The sequence below is a fragment of the Bufo bufo genome, chromosome 7 (assembly GCF_905171765.1).
Source record: "Bufo bufo chromosome 7, aBufBuf1.1, whole genome shotgun sequence".
NCBI lineage: Eukaryota > Metazoa > Chordata > Amphibia > Anura > Bufonidae > Bufo > Bufo bufo.
In genome coordinates, this window is record NC_053395.1 from 124,136,535 (window position 1) to 124,150,416 (window position 13,882).

General features: G+C 44.6%; 1 protein-coding gene across 1 annotated transcript in view; it reads right to left on the minus strand.

The window, feature by feature from the left end:
• The window catches only part of PIKFYVE (phosphoinositide kinase, FYVE-type zinc finger containing), a 326,446-nt gene extending 314,358 nt beyond the window's left edge, over positions 1-12,088 (minus strand). The window contains exon 1 of the mRNA XM_040441689.1: positions 12,068-12,088. The gene's annotated coding sequence lies outside the window, so the exon portion shown is untranslated. The remainder of the gene's footprint in view (positions 1-12,067) is intronic.
• Between the last annotated feature and the right edge of the window lie 1,794 nt (positions 12,089-13,882).

The window sequence follows — 13,882 nt, forward strand, 5'->3', positions numbered from 1 at the left end:
TTAAGCAGACTGTGATTGTCTATTGTTGTGACTTAGATGAAGATCAGATCGCATTTTATTACCAATTTGTGCAGAAATCCATATCATTCCAAAGGTTTCACATACTTTTTCTTGCTACTGTAGATATATATATTTATTTATTTTTTTTGGGATGGGAATAGTACGGGCCGTCATGGTGGATTCAAGGAAACGAAATTACCGGTAAGTCTAATTGCGGTTTTTCCATTTCATCCACCATGACGGCCCACAATGAGAGGTAACAAATTACTAAGTGGGTGGGGATATCGCCTGTAAAACCCTCCGGCCAAAAAGAGTCTCATTCGAGTCCGGAAGACTAAGACGATAGTGTCGCACAAAGGTATTTACACTTGACCAGGTTGCAGCTCTACAGATCTGGTCAAGTGAGACACCTTCTTTCTCAGCTCAAGAGGAGGCAGTGGCCCTAGTGGAATGGGCTTTAATGACTCCAGGGCTGGGTTTGCCCTGAATCACATAGCAACACTCAATGGTGGATCTAATCCACCTAGCTATGGAGGATTTAGAGAGCTTCTTTCCCCTATTTCTCCCTGAGAACTGTATTAGGAGATTATTATCCTTCCTAAATTCTTGGGTAGACTCAAGATATTGAATGACTGTATTTCTGACATCTAATAGGCCCATTTTATCGTCTGACCCTCTATCCTGGGACCCAGTAATGGAGAAATATCTCCTGGTCACGGTGGAAGGAGGAGACTACTTTAGGGAGGTAAATTTTTCAATTGGTCATTGACCACTGGTTGTCTCTAGGTTGACACGTGCTACTGGATTACCAATGTTAAAAATTAACATTTATTAAATACCCATAAAACATATAGCTAGAACTCACACATTAAAATTATCAGTGGTGCCTGCCCTATTGCACTAATCTCTTGTATAATTATACTAATAGGCCACTGGGGGGCACTGGAGCTCTTTTCCTTAGTGATTTCTACTGTCTGAATTTAACAGTTGTCACAGTTATTTATATTGCGCACTGTTAGTCCCAGTAGCACGTGTCAACCTAGAGACAACCAGTGGTCAATGACCAATTGAAAAATTTAGTGCTTTGAGTCTCAACACGTGCGAGCGGGTCTAATGCAATCTTAGTACACTTTAGGGAGGAACCCGGGGTCGAGCATTAAACGAATGTGATCTTCGTTGATCTGGAGATACGGTTCCTTGCAGTAAAGGGCCTGAAGTTCTCCGATACGTCTGGCTGAGGTTATTGCTATCAGGAAAGCGTTTTTTAGGGAAAGGTGCTTTAAAGAAATATCAGACCGCGGCACGAAGGGAGGTTTTGTTAAGCCCTCTAGGACGGTGTTTAGGTCCCAAGTTGGAGCCCTAGATTTTAGAGTGGGTCTTAATCTGATTGCTGCTCTGATGAATCTTCTGACCCATCTGTGATCGGCTAGGCTGAAGTCGTAGAAGGTGCTAAGAGACGATATTTGTACTTTCAGGGTACTAGGTCTCAATCCTAATTCCAAGCCATTCTGAAGGAAATCTAAAATTTTATTGATGGGAGGAGAGGAGGTGTCCGGGTGATCCACCCCTAACCAAGAGCAGTATCTTTTCCAGATTTTAAGGTAGATGGAAGATGTAACCTTCTTCCTACTGGCCTTGAGGGTGAGGATTACTCTATCTGAAAGGCCTCTACTTCTTAAGGTCTCGCTCTCAGGATCCAAACAGCTAGTCTGAATATTCTTGGGTCGGTATGTAGAAGAGGGCCGTGTACTATCATGTCTCTCTGAAAGGGGATCTCCCAAGGATCCTCCAACGACAGTTGTTTCAGAGTGGAAAACCAGCTCCTCTTTGGCCATAGAGGAGCTATCAGGATTAGAGTGGTTGGTTCTCCTAGGAACTTCTGGATGACTCGAGAGATTAGAGGTATTGGAGGGAATGCGTACGCTAGTCTCCATCTCCGGCGTATTGACAGGGCGTCTATCGCCCAAGATCTGTCCTCTAGATTTAGGGAGCAAAAGAGATCTACCTGAGTGTTCCGTCTGGAAGCGAATAAATCTATTTCGGGATGACCCCATCTTTCGGATATCTTCTGAAAGATTCTTCTGTTCAGGGACCATTCTCCCGGATCTATTCTTTCTCTGCTCAGGTAGTCTGCCACTGTATTTTCGCATCCTTTCAAGTGGACATCGGAGAGCGATAAGGTGTTTCTTTCTGCCCAAGAGAAGATTCTTTTTGCCACTCCCCCTAGCAGGCTGGACTTTGTCCCTCCCTGGTGCCTGAAATATGCCACCGTTGTGGTGTTGTCGGACAGGATCTTTAGATGTTGACTCTTGAACAGATCTTCCCCTCTTGTTATGGCCTCGAGAACTGCGTACAGTTCTCTGAAGTTGGATGACCTTCTTTTTATGTCCTCTGGCCAGGTATCCTGAAAAAAATGGTCTCCTATTTTGGCTCCCCAGCCCTCGAGACTTGCTTCTGTTATTACTTGAACCTCTGGATGGTTCTGCCAATCTAGACCCCTGAGTAGTCTTTCCTTTTGTTTCCACCAGTTGAGATCTGTTTTCACAGACTGTGGTATCCGTATCCTTCTGTCCCGGTCTCCCTGTCTTCCCTTCCATTCCCTCAGGATCCAGCTCTGGGTTATTCTCGTGTGGCTCTGGCACAAAGGAACTGAAGGTAGGCAGGCGGTTAGGCTTCCTAACAAGCTCATGGCTTTCCTGATGGAGCATCTTTGAGAACTCTGAAACGCCACGATCTTCTTTATCAGAATCTCTGTTTTGTCCTGAGGAAGAAAGGTTTTTAGTAAGGTTGAGTCTAGTTCTACCCCTAGGAATCTTATTCTCCTGGATGGAGTGAGTGTGGATTTCTTTCTGTTTATAATCCAACCGAGAAGTGTTGGAGTTTCTGAAAACCTGTGAGTTGCCAATAGGTTTTCTTCTGTTCTGCAGAGAATCAGGAAGTCGTCGAGGTATGGGATGATCGTTATGCCCTCTCGGCGAAGATAAGCCACCATCTCTACCACAAGTTTTGTAAAAATTCTGGGTGCAGAGGAGATGCCAAATGGAAGAGCGACATACTGAAAGTGGTGGATCGAACCGTCCGCGCCTTTTAGTGCGAATCGTAGGTATTTTTGAGAGAGATGGTGAATAGGGATATGATAATAGGCATCTTTGAGGTCGATTGACGACATAAATGCCCCTTTTGGGATGAGAGGAATTGTGGATGAGATAGTTTCCATCTTGAATTTTCCGTACAGAATGGACCTGTTTAATGGCTTTAGATTTATTATAGTCCGAAAGGACTGGTCTGGTTTCTTTACCAGAAAGAGGTTGGAGTAGAATTCTTTTCTCTCTTCTAGTACTGGAACTCTTTGAATTACACATAGACTTAGAAGATCTCGGACGCCCTGCCATATCTTTGGTAATTCTGCCCTGTTCTGGGCAGAGATACGGAATCTTCTTGGGGGCACTGATGTGAATTCTATCTTGTAACCCTGGGAGATTATACTTAGTGCCCAGAGATTTGAGGTGATCTGTTCCCATGAAGATAGAAAGCTCATCAGTCTGCCCCCTACCCTGGCGTCATTGTTGTTTGGTTTGTATGTTTTGGGGATTGAGGATGAAGCCTCTCCCCCTTCCTCCTTTAGGGTAGCTCCATCTTCTGGATTTTCCTTTACCCCTTATGATCTCTGTTGGGGTTGAAACTGACGAAAGGGCTTTCTTTTAGTTTCTTTATCCTCAGGAAAACCCTTCTTTTTAGCAGCTCTTTCTAGAATTTTGTCTAGAGTGGGCCCAAATACAAATTCTCCCGAGAATGGGATAGAGCAGAGTTTGGCTTTGGAGGCTTTGTCCCCTGACCAGGCTTTCATCCATAGCGCCCGGCGGGCGGCATTGGAAAAAGCTGCCTCTTTTGCGGAGAAACGGATCGATTCCGCGGAGGCATCTGCTGTGGCGGATCGGAGAAGTGGGATAGAATCACAAATCACTTCTCTACAGACGGGTAAAACGGGTAAAAAACTGAGCCCATCGAGCTTGCCAGGGATTCAACCTCTTAGCAGACTCGAGAAACATTAGGTTTTTATGGTCAGTGACAACAGTTACCCGATGCCTTGGCCCCTCCAAAAAATGCCTCCACTCCTCAAATGCCGATTTAATAGCCAGCAGCTCCCTATTCCCTATGTCGTAGTTTCTCTCCGTGGGAGAGAATTTCCTGGAGAAAAAGGCACACGGTCTCAGGTTAGTGAGGCTAGCAAGACCTTGTGAAAGGACTGCTCCTGCGCTGTCCTCGGACGCATCCACCTCCACAATAAAGGGTCTCTCCTGATCAGGCTGGATCAGAATGGGAGCGCTACTAAATGCCTTTTTTAATGTTTCAAATGAAGAAATGGCCTTGGTAGACCAATTCTCTAAATCCGCCCCTTTCTTAGGTCGGTCAATGGTTTAGCAATTACAGAAAAATTCATGATAAATTTACGACAGTAATTAGCGAAACCCAAAAACCGTTGTAAGGCCTTTAACCTCTTAAGGACACATGACGTACCGGTACGTCATGATGTCCTGGTACTTAAGGACACATGACGTACCGGTACGTCATGTGTTGTTCCGATCACTGCCGCCCGGCCGGCAGTGATCGGAACCCGGTGCCTGCTCAAATCATTGAGCAGGCACCTAGGCTAAATGCGCGGGGGGGTCCCGTGACCCCCCCATGTCGGCGATCGCGGCAAACCGCAGGTCAATTCAGACCTGCGGTTTGCTGCGATTTCTGCAGTTTCTGGTCCCCGCGGTCCCTGACCGCGGGGATCAGAAACTTTATATGCCTAAAAAAAGTTTTATTCACCCCCCCCTGCACCCCCAAATGATTTTTATGGTGGCGGGAGGTGCAGGGGGAGGGGTGCGGGAGGCGGGCGGTGCGGCAGGCGGGATCTCGATCCCCCGCCCGCCTCCCCTTGAAAATTCATTGGTGTTCAGTGGGTATACCAGGGTGCCAGCACATTGCTGGCACCCTGGTATAAACGGCTGACATCTGCGATGCGATGTCAGCCGTTTAACCCTTTCCATACAGTGGTCCGTACGGACCGCTGTATGGAAAAGGTTAACAGCGCAGGGAGCTCCCTCCCTCTCCCATCGGGGGGCTGCTGTGCCTTTGCAGCCCCCCGATGGAGAGAGAGAGAGCCCCCAGACAGCCCCCCGAGAGATCCCCTCCTTACCCTTCCCCGTCTGCGAAGTTCTGAGCAGACGGGGAAGGTTCCCATGGCAACAGGACGCCTCTCAGGCGTCCTGCTGTCCATGGTGCTGAACAGATCTGTGCTGAAAGGCATAGATCTGTTCAGTGTAAGTAAAATACAGTGCAGTACAATATATATTGTTCTGTACTGTATTATACAGACATCAGACCCACTGGATCTTCAAGAACCAAGTGGGTCTGGGTCAAAAAAAAGTGAATAAAAGTGAAAAAAAAGTAAAAATCAAAAAACACATTTATCACTGATAAAAAATGAAAAAAATAAAATTCCCTACACATGTTTGGTATCGCCGCGTCCGTAACGACCTGATCTATAAAACGGTCATGTTACTTTACCCGAACGGTGAACACCATAAAAATAAAAAATAAAAAACTATGATGAAATTGAAATTTTGCCCACCTTACTTCCCAAAAAAGGTAATAAAAGTGATCAAAAAAGTCGCATGTACGCCAAAATTGTAGCAATCAAACCGTCATCTCATCCCGCAAAAATCATACCCTACCCAAGATAATCGCCCAAAAACTGAAAAAATTATGGCTCTTAGACTATGGAGACACTAAAACATCATTTTTTTTTGTTTCAAAAATGAAATCATTGTGTAAAACTTACATAAATAAAAAAAAAGTATACATATTAGGTATCGCCGCGTCCGTATCGCCCGGCTCTATAAAAATATCACATGATCTAACCCCTCAGATGACCACCGTAAAAAAATAAAAATAAAAACGGTGTAAAAAAAGCCATTTTTTGTCATCTTACGTCACAAAAAGTGTAATAGCAAGCAATCAAAAAGTCATATGCACCCCAAAATAGATGCCAATCAAACCGTCATCTCATCCCGCAAAAAATGAGACCCTACTTAAGATAATCGCCCAAAAACTGAAAAAACTATGGCTCTTAGACTATGGAGACACTAAAACATTTTTTTGGTTTTAAAAATGAAATCATTGTGTAAAACTTACATAAATAAAAAAAATTGTATACATATTAGGTATCGCCGCGTCCGTGACAACCTGCTCTATAAAATTACCACATGATCTAACCTGTCAGATGAATGTTGTAAATAACAAAAAAAAAAACGGTGCCAAAAAAGCTATTTCTTGTTACCTTTCCGCACAAAAAGTGTAATATAGAGCAACCAAAAATCATATGTACCCTAAACTAGTACCAACAAAACTGCCACCCTATCCCGTAGTTTCTAAAATGGGGTCACTTTTTTGGAGTTTCTACTCTAGGGGTGCATCAGGGGGGCTTCAAATGGGACATGGTGTAAAAAAAAACAGTCCAGCAAAACCTGCCTTCCAAAAACCATATGGTGTTCCTTTCCTTCTGCGCCCTGCCGTGTGCCCGTACAGCGGTTTACGACCACATATGGGGTGTTTCTGTAAACTACAGAATTAGGGCCATAAATAATGAGTTTTGTTTGGCTGTTAACCCTTGCTTTGTAACTGGAAAAAAAATATTAAAATGGAAAATCTGCCAAAAATGTGAAATTTTGAAATTGTATCTCTATTTTCCATTAAATCTTGTGCAACACCTAAAGGGTTAACAAAGTTTGCAAAATCAGTTTTGAATACCTTGAGGGGTGTAGTTTCTTAGATGGGGTCACTTTTATGGAGTTTATAATCTAGGGGTGCATCAGGGGGGCTTCAAATGGGACATGGTGCCAAAAAAACAGTCCAGCAAAATCAGCCCTCCAAAAACCAAACGGCGCACCTTTCACTCTACGCCCCGCTGTGTGCCCGTACAGTAGTTTACGGCCACATATTGGGTGTTTCTGTAAACAGCAGAGTCAGGGCAATAAAGATACAGTCTTGTTTGGCTGTTAACCCTTGCTTTGTTAGTGGAAAAAATGGGTTAAAATGGAAAATTAGGCAAAAAAATGAAATTCTCAAATTTCATCGCCATTTGACAATAACTCTTGTGCAACACCTAAAGGGTTAACGACGTATGTAAAATCAGTTTTGAATACCTTGAGGGGTGTAGTTTCTTAGATGGGGTCACTTTTAGGGAGTTTCTCCTCTAGGGGTGCATCAGGGGGCTTCAAATGGGACATGGTGTAAATAAACCGGTCCATAAAAATCAGCCTTCCAAAAACCATACGGCGCACCTTTCCCTCTACGCCCCGCTGTGTGGCCGTACAGTAGTTTACGGCCACATATTGGGTGTTTCTGTAAACGGCAGAGTCAGGGCAATAAAGATACAGTCTTGTTTGGCTGTTAACCCTTGATTTGTTAGTGGAAAAAATGGGTTAAAATGAAAAATTAGACAAAAAAATGAAATTCTCAAATTTCCTCCCCATTTGCCAATAACTCTTGTGCAACACCTAAAGGGTTAACAACGTATGCAAAATCAGTTTTGAATACCTTGAGGGGTGTAGTTTCTTAGATGGGGTCATTTTTGGGTGGTTTCTATAATGTAAGCCTCGCAAAGTGACTTGAGACCTGAACTGGTCCATAAAAATTGAGTTTTTGTAAATTTCTGAAAAATTTCAAGATTTGCTTCTAAACTTCTAAGCCTTATAACATCCCCAAAAAATAAAATATCATTCCCAAAACAATTCAAACATGAAGTAGACATATGGGGAATGTAAAGTCATCACAATTTTTGGGGGTATTACTATGTATTACAGAAGTAGAGAAACTGAAACTTTGAAATTTGCAAATTTTTCCAAATTTTTGTTAAATTAGGTATTTTTTGGTGCAAAAAAAATTATTTTTTTGACTCCATTTTACCAGTGTCATGAAGTACAATATGTGACGAAAAAACAATCTCAGAACGGCCTGGATAAGTCAAAGCGTTTTAAAGTTATCAGCACTTAAAGGGACTCTGGTCAGATTTTCAAAAAATGGCCTGGTCCTAAGGTGTAAAAAGGCTGTGTCCTTAAGGGGTTAAGGATGAAGGCCTTACCCATTCCTTAAATGCCAAAACCTTACCAGGATCCATCTTAAAGGCGTGAGGAGTCAGAACATGCCCTAGAAACAGTATCTCCTGTACACCAAAGACACATTTCTCTTGCTTAGCGGATAGCTGGTTCTCCCTCAACACCTCTAATACTTGTTTGACATGAGACACATGAGATTCGAAATCAGGAGAGAATATCAAAATGTCGTCAAGATAGACAATAATAAATTTACCTAAGAACTCCCTAAGAATATCGTTCATTAAGTTTTGGAACACAGCTGGGGCATTGCTAAGTCCAAAAGGCATCACCTGATATTCAAAGTGTCCTATCGGAGTATTGAACGCTGTCTTCCATTCGTCTCCCTCCTTGATTCGGATTAGATTGTGTGCCCCTTTCAGGTCAATCTTGGAAAACCAGGTTGCCCCCAGAACCTGGTTAAATAAATCCGGAATCAATGGGAGAGTGTATCTATTTTGGACAGTGATTTTATTTAATCTCCGGTAATCAATACAAGGCCTAAGACCACCATCCTTCTTCTTAACAAAGAAAAACCCTGCTCCCATAGGAGAGACTGAAGGTCTAATATGCCCTTTAGCAAGGCTCTCCTTAATATAATCTTCCATAGCTTTGCATTCGGGTTTAGAAAGATTATAATCTCGCCCTTTAGGAAATTTGGCACCCTCTATTAGCTCTATGGCGCAATCATAAGGTCTATGGGGGGGTAGAACCTCTGGAGTAGGGGATGAGAATACATCAGAATATTCCTTAATAACTGAGGGTAATGTATTAGACCTTACTGAAACCCCAGCCTGGACCACGGACAAGCATGAGTCACACTTAGGTCCCCATTTCACCAACTCTCCTTTGGACCAATCTATTGTGGGGTTATGTAAACGGAGCCAAGGCAACCCTAGTACCACCTCAACCGGTAGGTTCTCCAGGACTAAAAGAGAACATCTCTCAGAGTGGCACACACCCACGGTTAGAAAAATTTCAGAGGTACATGACCTCACCGTACCACCAATCAGGGGAGTAGCATCAATAGCCATGACATGGATAGGTGTAGGTAAACCAAACATTGGAATACCCAATTTACTAGCATATTCAAAGTCAATAAAGCTGACCGCTGAACCGGAATCAATACCCGGCCACTTATTAACCCCCAGAGAAATTGTTATGGGTACCAAAAGCTTACATTTAGAAAAATCAGGTTGTACCTGATCTTTAGGTTGTCTTGCCTTAGGAGACTTGTCAGAGAGGACCCTCTTAGGACACTTGTTGATCCAATGGCCAGGATCTCCACAGTAGAAGCACTCTCTGCATCTGCGACGAAGATTACCCCGGGTCATGCCAACCTGCATGGGTTCCTCGGTGGAGACCTCAGTGTTGTCCCTGGAAAAAGCCTCTGGCTGGACCACCATCTGAGAACAGAACTGTCGTTCTTGTCGTCTCTCTCTAACTCGTCGGACAACTAGGATCATCTCCTCTAAGGTCTCAGGAATTTGATAACTGACTAATAGATCTTTAAAATTATCAGACAGACCAGACCTAAACTGACTCTTCAGGGCTGGTTCATTCCATCCTGAGGGGACACACCACCGTCTGAATTGGGTGCAATACTCCTCCGCAGGGAGATGGTCCTGAACCAGTGCCCTAAGAGCCGTCTCGGCTACCAGGGCCCTGTCTGGTTCGTCATAGAGGGTACCCAGGGCCTGAAAAAAAACCTCCACAGAAGTTAGACAACTGGCCCCAGGAGGTAACGAGAATGCCCAGTCCTGGGGATCACCCTGTAGTAGAGAAATGATAATACCCACGAGTTGGCTCTCGGAACCGGAGGACACGGGGCGCAAACGGAAGTAGAGTTTGCAACTCTCCTTAAAGGAAAGAAACCTCTTCCGGTCTCCAGAAAAGGGTTCTGGGAGCTTGATCTGGGGCTCAAAATGTGGACTGGAGGGCTGAGGAGTCGAAGAACCTTGCCTTAACTCAAAAGAACAGAGTTTCTCTCTTAGCTCCTGCACCATCTGTGTCAGGTTAGAGACATGGTCAGTCAGGGTTACAAGAGGATTCATGATACAGTGGTTATTGGGCCTGTTAATCTGTAATGGTCACGTCCACACACACACAGGGGGAAGGATAGTGACCACTGCGCTCCACCCTCACCCCTGGCCCTGCCTACTTGCCTCACGAGTCCTGATGACAGGGGACAACTGGACGACAGTCCCTTACTTAGGATATGTGCAGGGAAGACAGACAAGACAAAATACGTAACGTGATCGGACCGGGTCAGAACCAAGAGAGCTACGCAGTACAAAGGGTTAAGCAAAGAATGGTCAGGAGAAGCCGGGGTCAAATACCAGGAGAGTAGAGAAGTACAAGAGGAGTCCTAAGAGAGTAGTCAGGTGGGAGCCGAGGTCACAATACCAGGAGGGATGCGCAGTACAGGAGGAGCAGGCAAAGGATCGTCAGAGAACAGGATCAGGTGAGTATTCAGTAGTCCAACAAATATCAAGGAACCTAGAATTAACAGGCAACCTGTGGCCAGCAGACTGCCTGCATTTATAGTGGGGTCTGAGTGTCATGTGACGTGGCCAGCATCACATGACCGACAGACAGACAAGTCGAGCACCGAGTGATCAGCTTGGCGCTCAGGGCAGACCTAGGAGCAGGGAGCCTCCCAGCTAGCAAAGCCACCCCGGGAACGAGGCCAAACACAGATCCTCGCTCCGGAAGCTAAGCAGCAGGTCTGCGGCTGATGGGAGACCGAGTGCGCCTTTGGCGCCCCGTGACACCACTGATCTCGGGGTAGATTCTCCCTTGTGGCCACCTTCTCGTACATCGCCAGGTAGGTTTTGACATCATCTGATGTCATCCTGGGGATCGCCGCACGGACCGCTTTCCGGACATCATGGACACTCTGGGACGCTCCTGCCGTCTGTAAAGCCATCACGTGTTTCAACAGCAGCTGATTTGTTTCTTGCTGGTGTTGGTTAGCCTCCTCGAGAGCTTTCATTACAGCCTCCATTTTGTCACGTGACACAGGTTTAAATTTAGCTGGTTTAATCCAGGACATCCAGATGTACCCGAAAACAAAAATATTTTGGCGTTTACGCCAGCCTCACTGCATGTGCCCGCTTCAAGCCACCAATTGTGAGAATTTGCTCTGGTAGGCAGGGTAAGCGGATGCAGAACAGAGGCAAAACAAGTTTGTAAATCAAAATGTAAATAAATAAATGTAAAAAAAAAAAAAACTTATTACAGTCTTGGTGTTAATTCACACAATGAAAAGTCCATAGAACAGACACGTCACCATTCTAGCCATTTTATCCCCGACAGTTCACAGCAGGCTTTAGGGGGCCTGTTTCCCAGCGTGCAGCCCTCATTCGGCTCTGAACCTTCCAGCACAGCACCATGCTTCACATCCCAAGACAGAGACTCAGATTCTGAGCCCAGCTGCCTATTTAAAGGCACTTAAACTCTGGTCCGGTATTTAATCTTCTGGCTGGAAATCAGCCCAGCCCAGGGAGGAAAATACCTGCCTTCCCAAACAAAACCCCTTGCTATGTCACAATATATACCAAAATCGAGATTCAGTCCACCTATTCTATTCATCTGAATGAAAGAAAAAATGTTACTCCACCTCTATTAGGACTATAAAAGGTGCAATTGTATAGGGTCCTTGAAAATTAGCCACTGATGAACGAGCAGGGGGCTCCAAAACGCGTATGGAGGAACTGTAACAACCTAAAAGGATTATTCACGGAACAACACGGAATAACACGGAACAACAATAACCTATGAATTGCAACTATACTGAGCGCGCTGGCTCAGCCTGTGAACCTGACACGTGGGACACCACGTGACACACCGAGCAACACGTGACACGCTGAACACAGGCGAGACGCAAGGAGCCGGACGCCGCTACTGGGGAGCGAGATACTAACCTCTGAGCCAGGGACTGTTCCCACAGAAGGCTGCATCATGGTAAAACCTAATCAAACAGCATTGAGAGGTATGGCATTATGTACCCTGTGTAAGAGAAAAGGTAAAATAACTAAGAGGAACCGTGAATAATGATCGATAGTCATAAACAATGACCGATGAAATGGGAATAACCATTTAACCAACCTCGGATGGTTAAATACAACTAACCGTATATGGACCCCATCCAATCATAAAGAGTGCCTAAAAGGAACACTGTTATCCCACTCTTCATGAACTGCTTCTTATGAATTGGTATCTGGATACTTTAGGAATTGATGCCTGGACATTTTATGGATTGACGTTTGGATTTGCCGACACTTGAATATGACATCATGACGTATCTGTCGGATGTATAGACATACACCTGTTTGTGGAACTCTTTATCTAGATTAGCTGCTAGCTCACTGTGTATATATCGTGACCTCATGATCTTACTTCTTTATCCATTTCTTTTAATTTTTTTATTTTTATAAAGTTTTTTACCTAAGCTGTTTAATAAAATTTCGCTCTGAATACAGTTCTGGGTGGTAGAGTGCCTGTCGCTTACAATTATATTGATCTTCCTTTCTAGACTGTGGGGTAGTCCATTGACAAGAGCACCTAATTCCAGGTGGTGAGAGGGGTGAGCCGCTATATACATATTCTCCTAGTTTTGGCTTCCTGCCTGCTCACAGTGTTGCCACCTTACCATAGTGTTGGCCACTTAGTGCCTCCTTACCATAGTGATGCCTATTTAGTTTTATTAAAAATAAAAATGAATACCTACCTAGCCCCATTCCCCCGATGAATAAAGCTCATCATCCCCTAGCCTGTGCTCTCCCACTCAGCAGGTGTGATGATGTCACTGCGGGGGAGAGCACAGGCCGGTGAACGGTGGACATACCTTATAACTTATATCAGTTATCAGTGTGGCTGGCATTTGTGAGGGCAGTGTGGCTGGCATTTGTGGGGGTAGTGTGGATGGCATTTGTAGGGGCAGTCTGGCCAGTATAGTATACAGAAAAGGAAAAAAATGTGAATGTAGAGAAACTTCCAGTCTCAGCAATCCATGATGGACACAGGATCTCAAGCCATTCTGGGAGTTTTAGTTTCCCAACAGTTTAAAAATCTCCTCATATGATAGCCTATGGTGGGCTCTCTGTACAGTAGCAGGCAGCGCCCCATTTACACTGCAAGGACAGACCCACGCAGGACAGGATACAGAATAACTATACCTTATATCTGCACACACAACCATTATATCAGAAGCGCTGCTCTCTAACGCCATCTGGTGTCTCCTTTATGCAGTGTCAGCTCTGCATGGGCTCCATGTGTTTGATTTGCAAATTGTGACATATACATTGTATACTGTAATACCGTGACAGGCTAGTCAAAAAACTCACCCTATATCAGCACTACAGTACTACTGTACTACAACTGTAAGACACATCGGAATATAAGATGCATCTAGTATTTGGAGGAGGAAAATAAGAAAAAATGATTTTTCTGCAGATCCCCCCAAATCAGACCCCTATTCTTAATTAGACCCCCAGATAAGACCCCCAAGTTCCATCAGCCTCAGATCAGACCCCAACCTACATCAACCTCATTTACGACCCCCCAGCCTACATCAGCCTCAGATCAGACCCCCATTAGACTTTGATCAGACCCCAATCGAGCTGATAATAGACCTCATCAGTCTCAGATCAGAACTCACATCAGATGTTTAAAAAAAATCTTACCCCACTTGTTTCAGACAGCACTGCCACTCATTCACTGCTCTCTGGTCTTCTTCT